Source organism: Jaculus jaculus, chromosome 1, assembly GCF_020740685.1.
Source record: "Jaculus jaculus isolate mJacJac1 chromosome 1, mJacJac1.mat.Y.cur, whole genome shotgun sequence".
In the NCBI taxonomy this organism is placed as follows: Eukaryota; Metazoa; Chordata; class Mammalia; order Rodentia; family Dipodidae; genus Jaculus; species Jaculus jaculus.
In genome coordinates, this window is record NC_059102.1 from 126,402,916 (window position 1) to 126,423,683 (window position 20,768).

General features: G+C 45.0%; 1 protein-coding gene and 1 long non-coding RNA gene across 8 annotated transcripts in view; one reads left to right on the top strand and one right to left on the bottom strand.

Moving 5' to 3' along the window:
* Positions 1-9,218, bottom strand: part of Ralgps1 (Ral GEF with PH domain and SH3 binding motif 1) — a 325,831-nt gene extending 316,613 nt beyond the window's left edge. For all 7 annotated transcript variants that reach the window (XM_045148099.1, XM_045148120.1, XM_045148126.1 and 4 more), the window contains exon 1: positions 9,096-9,218. The gene's annotated coding sequence lies outside the window, so the exon portion shown is untranslated. The remainder of the gene's footprint in view (positions 1-9,095) is intronic.
* Positions 9,219-9,404: 186 nt separating this feature from the next.
* On the top strand, positions 9,405-20,589 carry LOC123456072. The gene is made up of 4 exons (XR_006634303.1): positions 9,405-9,894; positions 16,419-16,643; positions 18,943-19,121; positions 20,437-20,589. It is a non-coding gene; the product is annotated as an uncharacterized LOC123456072 (long non-coding RNA).
* Positions 20,590-20,768: the final 179 nt, after the last annotated feature.

The window sequence follows — 20,768 nt, forward strand, 5'->3', positions numbered from 1 at the left end:
TCCTGCTAGGTACTATGTAAAACACCCTACTGTACAATGTTACCAACTCTTCAAAAGCCTCAAGTTATGTAGTACCGTTACCCATTTCACAAAGCAGAAAGGACACTTACTGAGGTCACATAAGTTGTCTGTGGCAGGACTAGAACATGAACCCAGGTCTGCCTCCTTCCGGATCTGAATCTGCTTAGCCACTTCATTTGAAGGCCTCCATGATGGTCAATCATCTTTGCTAACCTTCCATTTGCATTTGATCTCTCCACTACATGGACACCCATAGGGCATAAAAGAACTCTGTCTTTTCCATGTGCCTAGCACTGAGCACAGATGCAGGTCAAAGTAGGATCCAGCAGGGCAGGTGAATGAAGAAGTGATATCCTCTCTAAGATAAAAGAATGCCCACAGTGAAGTCAAAGCAGTACATTCTGTGAGCACCACCCCTCACAGAACTCTCTCCCGTCCCTAGTCAAAATTCACAGACCAGGCTGGAGACATGGGTTAGTGGTTAAAGTGCTTGCCTGCAAAGCCTCAGGACCCAGGTTCAGTTCCCCAAGACCCACATAAACCAGATGCACAAAGTGGAGCATGCATCTGGAGTTTGTTTGCAGCGGCTAGAGGCCCTTGTGTGTCCATTCTCTCCCTCCCTCCTTCCCTCTGTCTCTGCCTCTTTCCCTCTCTCAAATAAAAAATAATAATTTTTTTAAATTTTTTTTGTTTGTTTCATTTTTATTCATTTGAGAGTGACAGACAGAGTGAGAGAGAGAGAGAGAACAGGCGTGCCGGGGCTTCAAGCCACTGCAAACGAACTCCAGACGCGTGTGCCCCGTTGTGCATCTGGCTAACATGGGTCCTGGGGAATCGAGCCTCGAACGGGGGTCCTTAGGCTTCACAGGCAAGCGTTTAACCGCTGAGCCATCTCTCCAGCCCAATTTTTTTTTTAAATTCACAGACTGCACAGTCAACTCCCTCAGCCTCTCCTTCCCAGCCTGTAGTAGATAGCCACATGTTGCTGGGTGGAACTTCCAACCAGGCACAGTTATGGAAGGAAGGGAATTTATTTGAAGCTTACAGATTCAGGGGATGTTCCAAGTTTTTTCCAAGAGAAAAAAAAAAAATAGTAGCCAAACCATATGGAACATAGGCACTTTGTATATCTTAGGTTGGAATTCAGATCCACCTTAAGGCTGGACCCTATGATCCACCCCCCAGTGACACCTCCTTTAGCCAGACAGCTGGAGATCTAAATTACAACTTTTATTAACTCTTGAACTTACTGGGGGACATCCATTCAAACACCACATTCCACCCCTGGTCCCCAATAGATTCATAACTATCTCACATTATTGTGCTCAGTCCAAATTCAAAAGTCCCCAGAGCCTACTAATTTATGATAGTTCTAAAGTCCCAAGTCTCATCTGAGATTTAAGATAGTCTCTTAATTGTGAGTGCTGTAAAATCAAAACAAGTTATACACTTTCAACGTGTAAAGGCACAAAGTAAACATTTCCAACTGCTACAAGGCATAACAGGGAGACTGGAACAATGCAAACTCAACAACCCTCAAGCAAACATCAAACATCTGCAGTTCAAGTCTGATATCATAACAAGTGACTAGTAATCTCCAGATTTTCCAATTCCACCCCTCTAGGTGGGCTGGACAGCCAGAGAAAACTTCCATCCCAAGAAAGCAGCACTTCACCACAGCCCTTGCACAGTCCTCTATAGGCAAAACATTTTTGCGTCTCCATACAAACCAAAGTCCATCTTCCAAAGGCCCCAATGGCCTATCAGGGTCATCATGCCCTACCTATATGCCACACTTCAGCAGCAGCTCATAGAACCCTGTGTGCACTTTGTAACGCACTCCATGCATTTTTCATACTTCCAAAATCAATACCAGGTGTGCAGGACACAGCCATATTCTTAATTCAGGGACAAAATTCAGGGACCTTGAAGAACATATTCCTTCTTTTCAGATCTCAAGAGAGTTTTCATTCCTATCATGCAGTCTTTCTGGGATGGGATCACCTCAGGCATTCTTTCTATTGTTTTAATATAAAGTAGTTGGGCCCTCTTCCTTAAGACTGCTAACGTGGGCTGGGCATGGTGGCACATGACTTTAATCCCAGCACTTGGAAGGCAGAGGTAGGAGGATTGCTGTGAGTTCGAGGCCACCCTGAGACTACATAGTGAATCCCAGGTCACCCTGAGCTAGAGTGAGACCCTACCTCAGAAAACCAAACCAGAAAGAAAAAAATTGCTAATGTGTTTGGCAATAGCAGCTTCAATAACCTAAAAGCAGTCTCTGTGCCAATAAATTTTTAACTTGTTTGAGTTTTTCCAACTTAAAATATTAAATTTCTCAATCCCATATCTTTAGCCAAGCACATCAGTCCATTACAAATTTAACAATGAACAAACTCTCTGGGCCTGGGCAGCAGAACGCAGGCAGCCCTTATGCCAGTAACCCAGTTCCAACAAGGTCTTCTGCAGTCTTTCCTTCCCCTTACAAAGTTCATAAACCAAGCTTTCAAATACAATTCTCTCTGCACTTAGCATTTTCAAACTATTACCAGATAGTCCATAATACTTTGCTTACTACTCCATAAAGTATTCAGTTGTAAGAACCAAGTTTCCCATTCCTCCAGAACACATGTTCAAAAAGACCAAAATCCACATGGTCAAATTCATCTTAGCAACCTCTAACCCACTCTAGGTACCAATTCTGTAGTAGATAACCATACATTGCTGGGATGAACTTCCAAACCAGGCAGAAGAAGCTAGGCCCTCTTTCACAGGCCCACACCAAGGGAAGAGCCACCACCAAACACAAAAGCAGAGAAACCCGCAGCCAGACAGCAGGGAACCCAGGTGCTTTGTATATCTTAGTTAGAATTCAGATCCACCTTAGGGCTGGACCCTAGGATCTGCCCAGAGTGACACCTCCTTTAGCCAGACAGCTAGAGAGGTCTAAATTACAACCTTTAATAAACTCCTGGATTTACTGGGGTACATCCATTCAAACCATCACACAGCACCAGCCACTAACAGGTGCAGATGAGAGATGTGCATTAGCACACAAAACCAGCTTATCATCAGACCTGTTCTTCCCCCAGTTCTACCTAGACCTGGATCATCTAGAAGAAAAAGCCTTGTGTCTCCCATTCTGAAGACTCTGCAGAACAAATGTTACCACCATATACAAAGCACACAGTCAATACGTGGTTTGGCAAAGGGCTCTCACAATCAGCACTCAGAGGTTTGAGGAGTGAAGAAGTAAGAGTCTAGAGACTGAGGCCACAAGAGACCAACTGATTTATAAAAAAGCATGGAAAGCCGGGTGTGGTGGCACACACCTTTAATCCCAGCACTCAGAAAGCAAAGGTAGGAGGATCACTATGAATTCAAGGCCACCCTGAGACTACATAGTGAATTCCAGGTCAGCCTGGGCCAGAGTGCGACTCTAACCTCAAAAAAAAAAAAAAAAAAAAAGCATGGAAAATGCCAGTTCTATCACAGCTGACCAGAGGTACATCACACTGTCTCCCAGAAGCTTCCCTAAGCCCTGAGGCCTCATCAGAAAATGGGACACATGTCCTGTGCAGACAGGAGACAGGCATAAAGCCATGTGAGCTGGCAATTATGGTGCCATTAAGGCATGCACATGATGGCAGGCAATGAGCACAAGTGGAAGGGGGTTACTGTGTCTTCAAGAACTGAGAAGACTTCACACTGGAGGGGAAAGTAGAACTGGGGAGCCCCTCTTAAGTTGCCTGGACAAAGTCACAGTTCCTGGCTTCCATGACCCCATACGCTACTTACTTCCTACAGCAGGGCCCACACAGTGTTCTGTAATCAGCGGTTCAAATGTATGTCTCCACACACAGCCTGTGAGCATCTCCAAGGCAATTCATGTAGGCATTCTTCATGCTTACCCTTCACTGCCCAGTAAGTATCTGCTGACAAGAAACAAGAGTCCACTACAGGCTGCTCAACCACATCAGCTCAGCCCGCCTGCACATATGCATGACCAGCCATTGTGCATTACTTTGCACACATATTCTTGTCTCTTCCGCACAAAACCCCAAGACAGATCCTAATATCATGACCATTGTTAGATAAGGAAACCGAGATGTGTGGACACTGAGTAGATTGTCCCATGCCACATAGCCAGCAAGTGCTAGGATTGGACTCTGAATCACAGGCTGAATGGAAAACTTGGCTCCCAGTTCCCAGTGAACAATTCCTTTTTCCTTTTTCTTTTGCTTCTCTGCCTTGGATCCAGATACATGGAGTGTCCTTTAACCTACTGTTCACTAGGACTAAAGCCACTTCATCCTTCGAGCAGAACAAGGGATATCTGGCATTAGTCTTCTAAACAATGACTGAAAACCAGTACTGGGTAAACGTCATGGATGAGTGGAGACAAAATGGTGCTTACGGTATCAGTCAGAAACACTTATCAAGGAGGAACTGTATGTACCAACTGGAATATTTTCCAGTGTTGTAACAACTTCCAAAATAGATTGGGTGAATAAATAATAAGAGTATTACATAATACTATAAAATAAAAAATATATGAGCTGGCCAGGAATGGTGGCACATGCCTTTAATCCCAGCACTGGGGAGGCAGAGGCAGGAGGGTCCCCATGAGTTCAAGGCCACCCTGAGACTACACAGTGAATTCCAGGTCAGCTTGGGCTTAAAGTGAAACCCTCCACCAAAAAAAAAAAAAAAAACACATAAACCAGATGCACAAGGTGGCATGCGCATCTGGAGTTTTTATACAGTGACTGGAGGCTCTGGCACACCCATTCTTTCTCACGCGTCCTACCTCTCTCAAATAAATAAATTGTGTGTGTGTGTGTACACACAACATAATAAAGAAACTGCTAATGACAACTGCCTTCAGAAAGAAAGATTGGGAACTAGCAGCTTGAGGCAAAAAAGAAACTTTACAGTTGATTCCCCTATTTGCTTAACAATTATTCATGGGTGATTTTACTTCTTTTTAAATATTTTTAAATTTTATTTTATTGAGCCAGGCGTGGTGATGCATGCCAGCACTTGGGAGACAGAAACAGGAGGATCACCATGAGTTTGAGGCCACCCTGATACTACACAGTGAATTCCAGGTCAGCCTGGACTAGAGTGAAACCCTACCTCGAAAAAAAAATTATTTTATTTGAGTCAGAGAAACAGGCAGATAGAAAGAATGGGCATGTCAGAGAGCCTTCAGCCATTGCAAACAAACTCCAGACACATGCCACCTTGTGTATGTGACTTACTTGGGTCCTGGGGAATCGAACCTGGGTCCTTTGGCTTTGCAGGCAAGTATCTTAACCACTAAGCCATCTCTCCAACCTTTTTTTTAAGTGCTTAAAAAGATTTTTAAAAACTTTAAAAATACTACTTCACAAAGCTGGGGAGATGGTTCAGTGGATAAAGTGCTTGCCAAATAAAGCATGAGAGCCTCAGTTCATATCCCCAGCACCCATATAAAAGCCTGGTGCATGTCTATAATCCCAGCATGTCTACAGTAATGTGGGAGGCAGAGACAGGAGAATCAGGCTCCTAGCCCAGCTAGCCTAGCAAACACAGTGGCAAGCAACAGAAGAGACCCTGCTTCAAACAAGGTGGAAGGCAAAGACCAATATCCAAAAGTTGTCCCCTGAGGACCTCCACACATGTGCAGTAGCACATGCACAGCTGTACATGCACAAATACTATTTAAAAAAATTTACTATGACATCTTTCCCAATTCTCACAAACATATGACTATGATCAAGTAAGACTATAGCTAGACATGATGGCGCGTACCTTTAATCCCAGCACTCGGGAGGCAGAAGTAGGAGGACTACCTTGAGTTCAAGGCCAGCCTGAGACTACCTAGTAAATTCCAGGTCAGCCTGAGCTAGAGCAAGACCCTACCTCAAAAAAAAAAAAAAAGTAGACTATTTATGTTTATAAACAAAAAAATGCATGAGCTTAATGGGTAATGAAGCAGAACTGTTTCCTTTCATGTTGAAGTTCACTAATTCCACTGATGCTGCAGTAGTATTTCTTGAGAAGAAAAAAAAAATGCATGTTAAAAGCACAGGTACAATTCATACACATATTTATATATGTAGATGTATATACCAGGGACAACTACCACAACTTCTTCTGTGTTCCTTCAAGTATTCAATGAGTACCAATTATATGCCAGGCAAAGGGCTAGGCAGCTTTTGCTTTGTTTTGTTTTGGGAGATGGTAATTTTTTTGTTTGATTTGGGGTGTTTCATTTGTTTATTTTCTGAGGCAAGGTCTCACACTATAGTCCAGACTGAACCTCACTATGTAGCTCAGGCTGGCCTCAAACTCATATCAATCCTCCTGACTCAGCCTCCTTAAGTACAAGGACTGTAAGTGTGAGGCACCATGCCCATGTTCCTCTCTAGGGTGATCACAGTAACTCTGGGTCTACCAAACACCTTCTGTGCCCTTAGACAGATACTCTTACTTTTTAGAAAGATGTGACAGCAAGCCAGAGCTACCAGGGCTCTGGAGGGTCACACAGTCCAGCTCTCTCGCCTCAGTGGTGGGAGGAAGAAGAGATTTGATTGAGGTTATATAAGAAGTTAAGGCCTCAGAATTGCCAGTCCTGCTCTCCTTACATGCCAACTGCTACCTTGAGTAACTAATATTGAAAGATGGGCATGTGGGAAGCAGGGGCAAGGAAAGAAAAGAACCCTATCACTGAGTGCCAAATTGATGAAATGCTTTCAGATAACCTGTCTCATTCTTTATAACCACTTCACATGATGGCTGTGTTTATCCTTTTACAAGTAAGAGAAGCAGAGCTCTGAGAAGGTGAGAATTGGTGTGAGGTCACACAGCAGGAGTGGGTGGGAGGCTTCAAAAGTGAACCTGCCTACCTACATGTCCCAGCTGTTCTACTTCCATGCTTGAAGGAACAGACTGGGACATGTGACAGGGGGCCTTGGAGGTGGTATGTTTCCATTATCAAGGTTTTCTCTCAATTTTTATTGTTGTGGCTCACCCAACAAATTGAAAAGCCAACCATCTCATTATCCAGCATATGCTCTTATCACTGTCAGTCACCAACTTTTGGACTTCCTTTTAGTCCACAGGGCATGACAGTCACCCAAAGGACAGTAGTTCTTGACAGCCACTGACACAGTTTCTGCCAGAACAGGTAGGAATATTCACACATGCTGCTTCTAGATCCTGACTCCCACATAAGCTCTGCCCCAACAAGGACCTGTCCCTGATACATCATCCCCACAAAGCCAGTGGGTCACCACCTCAACAATGGTAGTTAGGGAGATCAACTTGGTACCCAAAAGTTCTATGGCTTCTAAGTGAACAAAAATGCTCACCAGCCAGTAAGATTCCAGTATCTTCTCTTCTGTCCATAGGGAGAAAGCACTGCAGGTCATATTGGCCAACTTGCTAATGAGCTGATACCACATATCCAAAGGTCACACACGAGTAAAGGACAGTCTTCTGAAGCACAGATGGAGCCCTGCCATCTCCCCAAACCCCCAACCCCTATAGGAACCTAATAAAGGCTCGCCATACCTTTCATTCTGGTGTCTTCTTTCTGGAATGCATCAGAATGGAGTTTGAGTTTGGATGGGGGTGGGAGAGTCCTGGAGGACTACAGCATGGACCTCATGTATCAACAGAGTCCTCACTGGGACTGGGGTCTAAAGGTCAATCAACAATAACTGGTACTCCACTTTCCACTGGCCATGGCTCTGTGTTGCAGTAGCTTGCTCCCACTAGTCTTTAAAGCTCCCCACCAACAAACCTCTCATCCAAAACTCTAACAAGAAAATGGCCTCGGGGTGGAGAGATGGCTTACTGGTTAAGAAACTTGCCTGCAAAGCCCAAGTACCCAGGTTCGATTCCCCAAGAACCACATAAACCAGCTGCACAAGGTGGCACCTGCGTCTGGATTTCGTTTGCAGGAGCTGAAGGCTGTCCATTCTATCTGCCTCTTTCTTTCTCTCCCTCTCTCTCTCGAATAAAATAAATAATAAAAATGGGCTAATCTTTTGCCTCTTGACAAGTAATATTCCGATTTGGTCTTCTTGGCCCCAAACCCAACCTGCCTCCTGGCACAAGAGGCACACATAACTTTACCCAAAGATTTGCTCAGTAAATACTGTCCACCTATCCTGAAAGTGCCCCCGGGAGGAACAGGACAGGCATCAGGATGCTTACTTTGCAAAGAAGGAAACAAAACTCAGAGAGGCAAAAGACTTCAGGCAACAGAATCAAATTCTCGCAGTTCTCATCACTGTTCTTCCCCCTCACCAAGCAGCATCTGGTCCCACGAGTCAACGACCCCAAACCCATCCAAACACTGCTCGAAAAACTACCTTTCGAAGAGTACACCATTCACCAGCGGTCCCCCTCCCCAATCTAAGCATGCCCCCTTCAACAGCAACATTTTGGAGAAAAAAAGAAAAAAAGAGCATGCTCTACTTAGGGCACGGGATGCCCTAGTAATCAAGGCGGCTGACAGCCAAGCGCTACGGAGCTTCAGAAACACAGAAGACCCACCAAGCCCACCCGACGACCGTGGAGAGGACAGCTTTCCCTTCTCGCGGACCACTCACCCTCAGCCCGCTGTTCAACCCGTGGCCCCGCTTCCGGACCTGCAACCATTCGGAGCCCCGCCCCCTGCACCTGCGCGTCCCTCCCCCCCAGGGCAGGCCGGCCCGCAGCGCCTCACCTCGCAGCCCCCTCCCACGGCCAAACCCGCTGTGGCTCCTGGCCCCGCCCCCTGCACCTGCAGTTCCCTCAGCCCCGCCCCCGGCACCTGCGTTCTTTCTCCGCCGCCACCCCCACACGCACTGTCCTTCATGAACACCCCGAAGATTCCTCGGCCCCCCCCATACACACACCCCGCACCGCCCCGCAGCTGAAACCCGCTAACACCCCCTTGCCGGCCCTCGGCTCCGCCCCCTGCGCCGACGCCCCGCCCCCCGGCCCCAGCCGTCCCTCCGGGCCCCGCCCCCCGCACCTGCAGCTCCCTCAGGCCGGCCCTCAGGGCCCTGCCCCGCCCCACCGGCCGCTCCTCTTACCGACGCTCTTGCTGCCTCCGCAGTCCCGGCCGGTCACCTTGACGCGGGCCGCGGTGGCTGCCGCCGCCTCCTCATGGCCCTGGGAGTAACCCAGCGGCAGCGGCGCCTTCGCTCAGAGGCCAGGGCCGGGCTAAGCCGGGCCGGAGCCGGGCCGGGCGCAGCTGGAAGCGCGGGTTGACGCGAGAGGCAAGCCGGTGCCCAGCCGCAGTAGGAACCGTCCGCTCCTGGCCAGAGTGGCGGGCGGCACAGCCAATCGGCGCACAGAACCACACCAGCCCCCCCAACCAGCTCATCGCAGGGGCGGAGACACGCAAATCGGTCGCCTGGTCGCGCCAGTGCGCAGTCGCTGCAGCCCGCGGACCTCGCCGGCCTCTGCCTTTTGCTTAAACCTTGCAGACGTTCTCGCTTGCGGAGATGCTCAGCTGCCCCCGGCCCAGCGTCCCGCCACGCCCATCCCCTGCCTAGAAATAGACTGACATCTCATTCTCCTCACGTCCTTCCAGGCCTCACCCAGTCTCCCCCTCGAATGCCTACGCTGGGTTTGTCGTTTTCAACAGAAATAATGGCTTTGTGAACAAGACGTCAGTGATTCGGAGGTAATCACAGAGCACAGAAGGTCAAGAGCCGGAAGACATCTCCAGATGCTCGGGTCCATCTCACTTGATATTCATGAGTGGACACCAGGCATAACGAGGATTTGCCTCCTCCCCCAAGACCATGCAAGTGAAAAGCTAGGGGATGGACTTGAATCCTGTCTCCCTTCACCGGGACCCCTTTGCTCTGAGCCAGGCACGAAGCGGTGAGCACAAAGCTTAAGTCATTTGTTTAAAGGAACAGAGATGGGCTGGGGAGACTTCTCCATGGTTAATGGTGGTTGCTTGCAAAGCCTGACAGCCCAGCTTCAGTTCCCTAGTACCCACGTAAAAGCCAGACGCACAAAGTAGCAGGGCTGGAAAGATAGCTCAGCAGTTAAGGTGCTTGTTTGCAAAGCCTGACAGCTCAGTGTTCAATTCCCCAGTACCCCACTGTCCACGTAAAGTCAGACACACAAAGTGGCACACACGTCTGGAGTTCTTGTAGCAGTTCTTGTAGTTCTTGTAACCCTGGTGTGCCCATTCCCTCTTCTGTCTCCTCTCTCACACACACACACAAAATAAGTAAATAAATATTAAAAATTATGCCAGGTGTGGTGGCGCACGCCTTTAATCCCAGCACTCAGTAGGAGGATCACCATGAGTTCGAGGCCACCCTGAGACTACATAGTGAATTCCAGGTCAGCCTGGGCTACAGCGAAACCCTACCTCAGAAAAAAAAGAAATTGAACAATTTTTTTTTTTTTAAAGCTAGAGGAACTTGCTGCCTGAGTCCAAGTCCTTGTTCTGCTAGCAGCTAGCCTAGTACGTGTGTGCAGCTCAATTCTCTGTGCCCCAGTTTCTTTATTGAGAAACAGCTGTCATTTAAAAGCTTTTTCCGCCCGGCGTGGTGGCGCACGCCTTTAATCCCAGCACTTGGGAGGCAGAGGTAGGAGGATCGCCCTGAGTTCAAGGCCACCCTGAGATTACGTAGTGAATTCCAAGACAGCCTAGGCTAGTGTGAAATCTTACCTCGAAGAAGAAAAAAAAAAAAAAAAAGCTGATTTAAAAGTTTGCCTTAATGTATTTTGGTTCCCATCACAATGACTTGTCCCATAACCTTCGATCCTTCCAGGCACATCTTTTGTTGTTGCGGTTTCCCTTTGCGTTGCATTGCTTTGATGTCTGTAATTTGAATCAGATCTGAAAGAGTTCCATAATAAAATATATTTTGATAGTTAAAAAAAAAAAAAGCACCTTCTGGGCTGGAGAGATAGATGGTTTAGCGGTTAAGGCGTTTGCCTGCAAAGACAAAAGATTCCAGCTCCATTCTCCAGGATGTATGTAAGCCAGAGGCACAAGGGGGCTCATGCGTCTGGAGTTCACTTGCAGTGGCTGGAGGCCCTGGTGTGTCCATTCTCTCTCTCTCTGTCTCCTTCAAATAAATGAAATATATTCTGGGCTGGAGAGATGGCTTAGCGGTTAAGCGCTTGCCTGTGAAGCCTAAGGACCCCAGTTCGAGGCTTGGTTCCCCAGGTCCCATGTTAGCCAGATGTACAAGGGGGCGCACGCGTCTGGAGTTCGTTTGCAGAGGCTGGAGGCCCTGGTGCGCCCATTCTCTCTCTCCCTCTATCTGTCTTTCTCTCTGTGTCTGTCGCTCTCAAATAAATAAATAAATAAAATTTAAAAAAATTATTAAAAAAAATAAATGAAATATATTTTAAATAAATAGCACCTTCTTTAGATAGGCTGTTGGAAGAAATGACTTGATAGAAGAGGACCTAATAGGAACTCAATAAACATTAGCTGTTATTGTTGCTATTGTATTTGTGTGAGTTTGAGCATCATGAGACATTTGCAGCACATGCTTGCTACATGGCATCTATTGGTTTTGTAACCAAGCTGCAGCTCCCACTTGCTGGGTGGTGCTACAAGAATCTCTTCTCAAAGGAAGCAGATATCCTCCTTGGTGCTGGCCCCTCCATCTTCCTTCCTGGCTGCCTAGATGGTAACTAGGGCTAAATTCCAGATTAACTGGCTGTTAATACACTGGGGCAATCAAGGAAATAAATATATACCAAAAGTACTAGAAATAGCCATTAACTACTAGAAGAAGTCAGAGTCCTACCCCTGGGATTGGATTTTTCAGGAAACTTCATCAGCAATGCTATGATGTAGAACTGGATAACTGAGAAGGAGTGAATACTTGTCAGGACATGGGATTTAACACTCTAGTAAGGACCCCAGCAACTCTGGTAACTCTTAGAAGGCTGGATAAAAAGCCGGTTGCTTGGGCTGGAGAGATGTTTTAGCAGTTAAGGAGTTTGCTCACAAAGCCAAAGGACCTGGATTCAATTCCCCAGGACCCATGTAAAGCCCAATGCACACGGTGGTGCATGTGTCTGGAGTTTGTTTGCAGTGGCTAGGGGACCTGGCGTGCCCATTCTCTCTATATATGCCTGTCTCTCTCTAATAAATTAATTAATTAATTAATTAAATCTTTTTAGATGATGCTCCGTAATTCCATCACTCAGGAGACAGAGATAGGAAGATTACTGTGACTTCAAGGCCACCTTGAGACTACATAGTTAATTCTAGGTCAGCCTGGACCAGAGTGAGACCCTACCTCAAGAAAAAAATGAAATGATGTTCCATCTATAAGGAAAAATTTTAAAATTTTTTTTAAAAATTTAAAAATTTTAGAGGTGAGTTTGAAAGGAAGGAGCCAGCAGACATCTCTGCCTGGGGGTAGGGTTTTATTCCAAGGTACTAGAGGGACACATCCCATTTTTGCATGCTGTTTATGGCATTCTTGTATTTTCTGTATTTCCAGTGGTCCCAAGGCATAGTGCTGAAATATGTCCAGTGGATCCTAAGCATGTGCCTTATCAAGAAAATACCTGTTATAGAAAGCTTCATCCAGACACATGTCATAATGCTGTTGGTCTAGTTCAATGTTAATAAAGCAACTATATATATGTACATATATATGAAGATGTACATATATATGAAGATGTCTAACAAAAAATGAAATTATGCAAGATATTAGTTGGTTAACAAAAATGTTGTAACCAGGGGCTCATAGGACCCTAGCTCTATATTTCCTCTAAGAACAAAAGTTCAGTAGTAACAGTGTTCACAACAGTATAATAATAGATAAAATAAAGATATAATATATAAATAATGAGAAACAACTATACTTACTGTTTTTTTAAAACATTTTATTTATTTATTTGAAAGAGAGAAAGAGGCAGGTAGAGAGAGAATGAGCATGCCAGGACCTCTAGCCATTGCAAACAAACTCCAGACACATGTGCCACCTTGTGCATCTGGCTTTACATGGGTACTAGGAAATGGAATCTGGGTCCTCAGAGTTTGCAGGCAAACACCATAAGTGCTAAGCCATCTCTCCAGTCCAGGAGACAACTATTACTTATTGTTAGACATTGGTGATCTTTCTAAAAAGGAATGCTGGGAAATGTAGTTCCCACACTTCTAAAGCCTACAATACATAGGAGAGTAAAAGGAGGGAAGGCTAAATGTTTCCAAATCATCTAGTGCAGCAGATGAAATTATATGATGCTTTAGAAGGGAAAATGTAATGGTTGCCTTAAAATTTACAATACACTTTTGGGATTACTGGGCTTCATGTATACTAAGCACTGTTCCCTACCACTGAGTTATACCTTCAGCCCTTATATGTTTTTTTGGTTTTTTTTTTAATCAATGAGCATATGTTCAAGTAATAGTACCTATTTCACATGGGTAGTTTGAGGACTTTAATACCAGTGGAAATGCAGCTAACATTTCTAGGGCTGAATGCACAAAGGAAAGAGGCTGGGTCATCAGAACCCAGAAGTTCATTCAAGAAGCCACCTAATGCCGGGCTGTGGTAGTGCACACCTTTAATCCCAGCACTCGGGAGGCAGAGGTAGGAGAATTGCCATGAGTTCTAGGCAACTCTGAGACTATACTACATAGTTAATTCCAGGACAGCCGGAGCCAGAGTGAAACCCTACCTCAAAAAAGCCAAAAAAATAAAAAGAAGCCTCCTAGCCAGGGATGCAGACCTTTGAGCAGTGCACACTGCCCCAGCTGGTGCTGACAGCTCTCAATGGAGAAGATGAGTCTGGTATTGGGAGACCTATCAGAAATGGGAAGCCAGAACAGCCACTAATGCCAAAGTGCAGGTCCACCTGCTGATTACACTAGAAGAAATAGTTGGGGGAAAAAAATAAGAGGAGCCAGGTGTGGTGGTACACACCTTTAATCCCAGCACATGGGAAGCAGGAGCAAGGAGATTGCCATGAGTTCAAGGCTACCCTGAGACTACATAGCAAATTCCAGGTCAGCCTGGGCTAGTGAGACCCTACCTCAAAAAAACAAATAATAATAATTATTATTATAATTATAATAAAAGTGAACAAGAAAAAGGGGGCTGGAGAGATGGCTCCTTGTCTACAAAGCCTAATGACCTGAGTTTGACTCCCCAGTAACCACGTAAAGCCAGATACACAAAGTGGTGCATACATATGGAGTTCATTTACAGTGGCTAGAGGCCCTGGCATGCCCATTCTCTTCTTCTGTCTGTCTTCTTCTCTCTCTCTCTCCCCCCTCCTCTTTCTGTGTTTCTCTCCAATTGCAAATAAATAAATATATATTTTTTTTTTTTGAAAAAAGGAGAAAAGTCCCTTGTCTCCTCTTCCTGCCTTTTGCTCCCTCTCTCTAGTATTCAGTTTCCAGAGTCCTGAAGAATTACAAACAGATGTAGGAAGGGAGATGTGTCACCGAGTCAGTAGCTAAACCAGTGATAGAGCCTACCGCTGTAGCCCTCATTCTATGAATTTAAGGGTGCCCATACCATAATAATTTTTGGACACTGCTTCAGGGTTAGAGGTATAGCTCAATGATAGGGCACTTGCTTAGTATGCACAAGGCCCTGGGTTCAGTCCCCAGCATTACAAGGAAGGAAACAAACAAAAAAGATGCCACTGTTCTAAAGGTGTTTTTTTTTTTGGTTTTTCGAGGTAGGGTCTCACTCTAGCCCAGGCTGACCTGGAATTCACTATGGTGTCTCAGGGTGGCCTCGAACTCACAGCGATCCTCCTACCTCTGCCTCCCAAGTGCTAGGATTAAAGGCGTGCGCCACCACGCCCGGCTCTAAAGGTGTTTTTATCCTCTCTCCAAAAAGAAAAGAAAAATCACAAGTTTTATCATAACCACTTCTAAGCAAAAATAGTGGCAAATAGTTCTGAGCAATAGTAAATGACCTCTCTTATACAGACACAATCAGGCTGAATATCTTGTACTGTGTGTGTGCATGCGCATCCTAGCATGTGTGACTGGGTTCTACCTCCAGCAGCAGCACAGAGAGAGAGAGAGATAAAATATTAAATATAAAAAAAAATATTAAATATAAAGTTAGACACTGGCATCAACCCTTATTGTTAAAAATAACTAAGTCTTCAGTTGACCATTCCACCACTTTATCAGGACAGCTGCTTCTAGGAATGGAGTACTCAGTAAAAATACTAAATGCCATTTGCATGAATCTTTTGCTTAGTTTTGTGTGTTTGTTTGTTTGTTTGCTGCTGCTGCTGCTGCTGCTGTTTTCTAGCTTGTCAAGGTAGGGTCTCACTGTAGCCAAGGCTGACCTGGAATTCACTATGTAGTCTCAGGGTGGCCTCGAACTCACAGCTATCCTCTTACCTCTGCCTCCCAAGTGCTGGGATTAAAGGTGTGCGCCACCCCACCCAGCTTGCTGAATTGTTTTTCTTTGTTTTGTTTTTATGAGGGGATTTTTGTTGTTTTGTTTTTGTTGTTTTTTGGTGGAATTGGCTGTGAAATGAATTCCTAGGGAAGAAGCAATACTGTACAGGATAAGATAATTATGAATAAGGTACTCTAAGTACACAGTGGTGCTGGCATAAGCATTGTAGGGAAGGACAGTGAACTGTACTTAGAGAACACTTTTTGCTGTGAGGGCAAGCTGCTGTTTCTTGCATTATGGAAAGAGCCTGATGTAATCCATGTAAAATGAGGTAGCAAGAAGTTATCTCTGGCCGGGCGTGGTGGCACACGCCTTTAATCCCAGGACTCGGGAGGCAGAGGTAGGAGGATTGCCGTGAGTTTGAGGCCACCCTGAGACTACATAGTGAATTCCAGGTCAGCCTGGGCTAGAGTGAGACCCTACCTCAAAAAACAAACAAACAAACAAACAAAAAAAGAAGTTATCTCTGGAGAACATGGCCATATTAGCATGTTAGGTCCCCAGCAGTGGCTACAGCCAGCTTGGTTTTTATGAGATAAATCTGTATGGCACAGCCCATGAAGAGCCTCCATCCCTGACACCATGACCATTTTAGAATGTGCCTTTCAGGACTGCAAGTGGGCAATTTGGAAAAGAGACTGATTCCCTTAAAGTACGTCATTTGTCGGGCTGGGAAGATGGCTTACCAGTTAAAGGTGCTTGCTTGCAAAGTCTGATAGTTTGGTTTGATTCCTCAGTATCAAAGCCAGATACACAATGTTTGGAGTTCCTTTGCAGTGGCAAGAGGCCCTGGTGCACCCATTTTTTTCTTTCTTTCTCTCTCTCTCTCTCAAATTAATATTAGAATACTCTTTTGAAGTGGTGAGTCTTGACATGGGACATTAATATTGTATATTATTTTCAAAATCCCCACAATCACTTCTCCTAACCCTATATGCCTGACCCTTTGCAATCTAATTCTGACATTCTTCTCACCAAAAGGTGGAATCTGTTTCCTACCTCCGGGATCTGGGCTGGCCTTGTGACTTGGTTGATATGTAAAATACAGTAGAGGCAACATTGTGGGATGTTCCAACACGGACCTCAAGAGGCCTTACAGCTTCTACAACTTGTCCTCTCAGAACTCTTCTACTGTCTGGTAAAGAAACCCAAACTTGCTTACTGGAGGCACATGGCTCAGTCAATAGCCAGCCCCAGTGACTCCAGGTAAGTCCAGCAGAAGAACCAATCAGCTGAGCCCAAAGCCAAATTGGGAGCCCACAGAGTCATGGGAAAATGAAAGGGTTAGTATTATAAACCAATAACTTTTGTGTGTGGAGTTATTATATAGCAAAAGATAATCAACACAAATACCTTCATATTCAGGAAGCATTGTGAGAGGTCTATCTATATACCCCTTCTCAAAGCCTTCTTGTGATTATCTTCCAATCATTTTGTTTCTGAATTCCTGACAGCTCATCAAACCATAAGCCATTACCCATGAATGTTATGTATATCTGAACTTCTGGACATCTCTCAGTCCACACACAAATATTTGGTCCACCATGTATCAGAGGGTCCCTCTTCATAGTATTTCTGAGAGGCACTCTTGAATGGGGCTGTGGATTTTTAGGAGTCCATTTCCAGTAGGTTCTGGAATAGAGGAATATGGAAAGATTAGGTTTGGATTGTGGTATAGGAAATAAAGAATGAGTGAGTGATTGGGTCTTTGGGACAGCTGTTCATGCAGCTTGTATGCCATGAATATTCTTTTTGTTTGTTTGTTTTTGTTTTTGTTTTTCAAGAAAGGATTTCACTCTAGCTCATGCTGACCTGAAATTTACTATGTACTCTCAGGGTGGCCTTGAACTCAGGGTGATCCTCCTACCTCTGCCTCCTGTGAGCTGGGATTAAAGGTATGCTCCACCATGCCTAGCTCTCATGAATATTTTTGTTTGTTTGTTTGTTTTCTTTTGTTTTTTTGAGATAGGGTCTCCCTCTAGCCCAGGCTGACCTGGAATATGTAGTCTCAGGGTGCCCTCAAACTCACAGTGATCTACCTACCTCTGCCTCCCAAGTGTTGGGATTAAAGGTGTCTGCCACCATGCCCTGCTTTCCCATGAATATTCTTAAAACCATTCTCTTATATACCATTTCTGCTTAACATGGAGTGCTCCTATCCATGCCAAACTTGGAGCTTGATGGATCAAGTTATGTTCATGCCGAGTAGCTGAATCTCATACCACCGATGACCCAGTGCTAGATGTTCAATTTCAACAAGGGCTCAGTAGCAAGACATGAGCTATCTCTCTCAGAAGAAACTTGTTTTTTTGTTGTTGTTTTTTTTTTTGGGGGGGGGTTTCGAGGTAAGCTCTTGCATTCTAGCTCAGGCTGACCTTGAATTCACTATGTAGTCTCAGGGTTGCCTCGAACTCACAGAGATCCTCCTACCTCTGCCTCCTGAGACCTGGAATTAAAGGCATATGCCACAACGCCCGGCTTCAGATGAAACTTTTAAAAACTATTTTATTTATTGAGAGTGACACATAGAATGGGCATACCAGCAGCTGGAGGGATAGCTTAGCAGTTAAGGCACTTGCCTGCAAAGCCAAATGACCCAGGTTTGATTCCCCAGGACCCACGTTAGCCAGATGCACACACGTCTGGAGTTCATTCGCAGTGGCTAGAGGCCCTGGCATACCCATTCCCTCTATCTATCTATCTATCTCCCCCTCTTTCTCTATCAAATAAATTAATAAATAAAAACAAGTAAAATATTTTTTTTAAAAGAATGGGTATACCAGGGCCTCCTGCTCCTACAAACTCCAGACACGTGCAACATTGTACATCTGGTTTTATGTGAATACTGGGGACTCAAACCCAGGCTGGCAGGCTTTGCAAGCAAGTGACTCTAACTGCTGAGCCCTCTCACCAACCTACAATAAACTGAATTACAAAAGAGGAGATAATGTTGCAGAGTCATGTGCAACTGTGATTCTCCTATTGGGGGTTGGCAGGGTCTCCATGGAGCACTCCTATTAGCCACTCATACATTGAGTATTATAGTCTGCAGGGTCAACAGACCCAAGTGAATGAACAACTTGCACTGCAGCCTGGATGCCTTCCTATATTCTTGCTCTTGGTTCCACTCAAAACCAACTGCTCAACAAGCTACCTGATTAAGTGGTTCAGGGCAATCCACTCAGCTGTAACATATTGCCTCCAAAATCTAAAAAGCTTTGTCAAATATGATGCCCCCTTTTATTGTGAAATGGTATAAGATGAAAGGTGTCTACCTCACATCAAGAGACTAGAATACCCCCACATTCTCCCAGACCTCTGTACCCTGAGAAACTTCACTGTGGTGGCAGAATCCTGAATCTTTGTGGGGTCTACCTCTCACTCTTTAGCTTGCATGTATCTTTCAAAGACATCTAAAGCATATTCTACTTTCTACTGAATACTGATTATAGAAAAATGAATGGCTCCTCCATGATGCCCTGGCAACTTGCATATATCCACCCAGGCCAGGCAGCTAAAGTTTGAGTGACAGCTTATCTGAGACTTGGAAGAATGCCCTGTAATCCTTCTGGAGCACAGGAAGATGGGGTTTCTGAACCTGCCTTGAGACCATCTGCCACTTTCCTCCCTGCTGCCAGGAGCTGCCATGAGACCATTTCTTTACAACCTTCTCATTTTAATAAGGTATGAGACTTCCCAGAGTAGCCACTCAGCACAGAGCTTCAGAACCTGTTCTGCAAACTGTAGAGCTACAGTCTAGAATTGGCTCCTTAGCAACAGGGAGAGCTGTCCCACTGCAGTGAATGGCCTCTTTGGTATTGCTATGGTGCTTTTTGGTATCTGAAGAAAGGACTGTGAGGAGCCAACATCCTTGGTTACAATATACTTATCTACTAAGAGGAATTACTCTGTAAGTAATAAATTGAATCTGAATTGGCACCAACATGATTTATCAATATGATGGGCCAATAAGGAATGTCAAGAAAATCAAGATCACATGTCTGGATGTCCACTGCAGTGGCTAGAGGCCCTGGCGTGCCCATTCTCTATCTATCTATCTGCCTCTTTCTCTCTCTGTCTGTCGCTCTCAAGTAAATTAACTAATTAATTTTAAAAATAAATTAAAAAAATAAAAGGAACACATATTTGATACTTATCTTTGATTATTGGTACAGTGCTCCTAAAATCTTTATCATTCCTTTAGTAGTAGGGGTGAGAGGAAATGTCTCTTCTTATTCATAATATTCCTCTCTCAATGGTCCTTGAATCTAAGTTGATGAGCTCTTGGTAGCCTTTAGGCCATTGGTATGGAAATAAACCTCCATGATTTGGTGTCTGAGTGCTATGATTAAAAACAGACTATAGCACAAGTACCCACAGTTACTCTTCAAGACTATTTTCTGTACAACCTGAGTAGAGATTGGTTACCAGAGGAACCAACCACGTGATTAGAGAGTTGGAACATTCATCCCTTCCTCACAGCCTTCAGCAATGGAAGAAGAGGTTAAAGATGAGTTCAGTCACCAGTGGCAGGTATGAGACTTCCTAGGTCAAGGACTGATTTCATCAATTATGCCTATGTAATGAAACATCCAAAAATAATACCTTTAGCCATGGTAAAAGAGAGCCTCCAGACTTACCACAGGCCCAGAAGTAGCATACAGGCCTTACCCTACACATCTCTCCCACTTGGGAATCCCTGAGTTGGATCCTTGAAAACAAACCAATAATAGTAAACAAAGTGCCTTCTTGAACTCTGTGAGCCATTTTAGCAAATTAGTAAGCATGAGAAGGAGATTGTGGGAAACCCTGATTTTTAGCTAGCTAGAAAGAAGTAGGGAGGCCCAGAGCTGTGGTTAGCATCTGAAGTGAGGGTAGTTTTAGGGGCTCAAAGCCTTGATGGAGGATGTGCATTACTGTGGGTGAGCCTTGAGCTTCATTAGTTTAGCTCCACTAGGTATCTACTAAGTAGCTTACTCTCTCTGCTTCCTCCCCGCAGTTGTGGAGATGTGATACCTGGCTGGCTGTTCCTGCTGTGCTCCTTCACTGCCATGATGAAACTTTCCTTTGAAACTGTAAGCCAGAAATAAACCCTGACCTTCCATAAACTGTTTCTGGTTGGATGTTTGGTTCCAATAAAAAGGTAACTGTGGCCAGGTGTGGTGGCAATCACCTTTAATCCCAGCACTTGGGAGGCAGAGGTAGGAGGATTGCTGTGAGTTCAAGGACACCCTGAGACTACATAGTGAATTCCAGGTCACCCTGGGCTAGAGTGAGACCCTTAACGACCCTACCTTGAAAAGACAAAAAAAAAAAAGGAAGAAGAAGGTA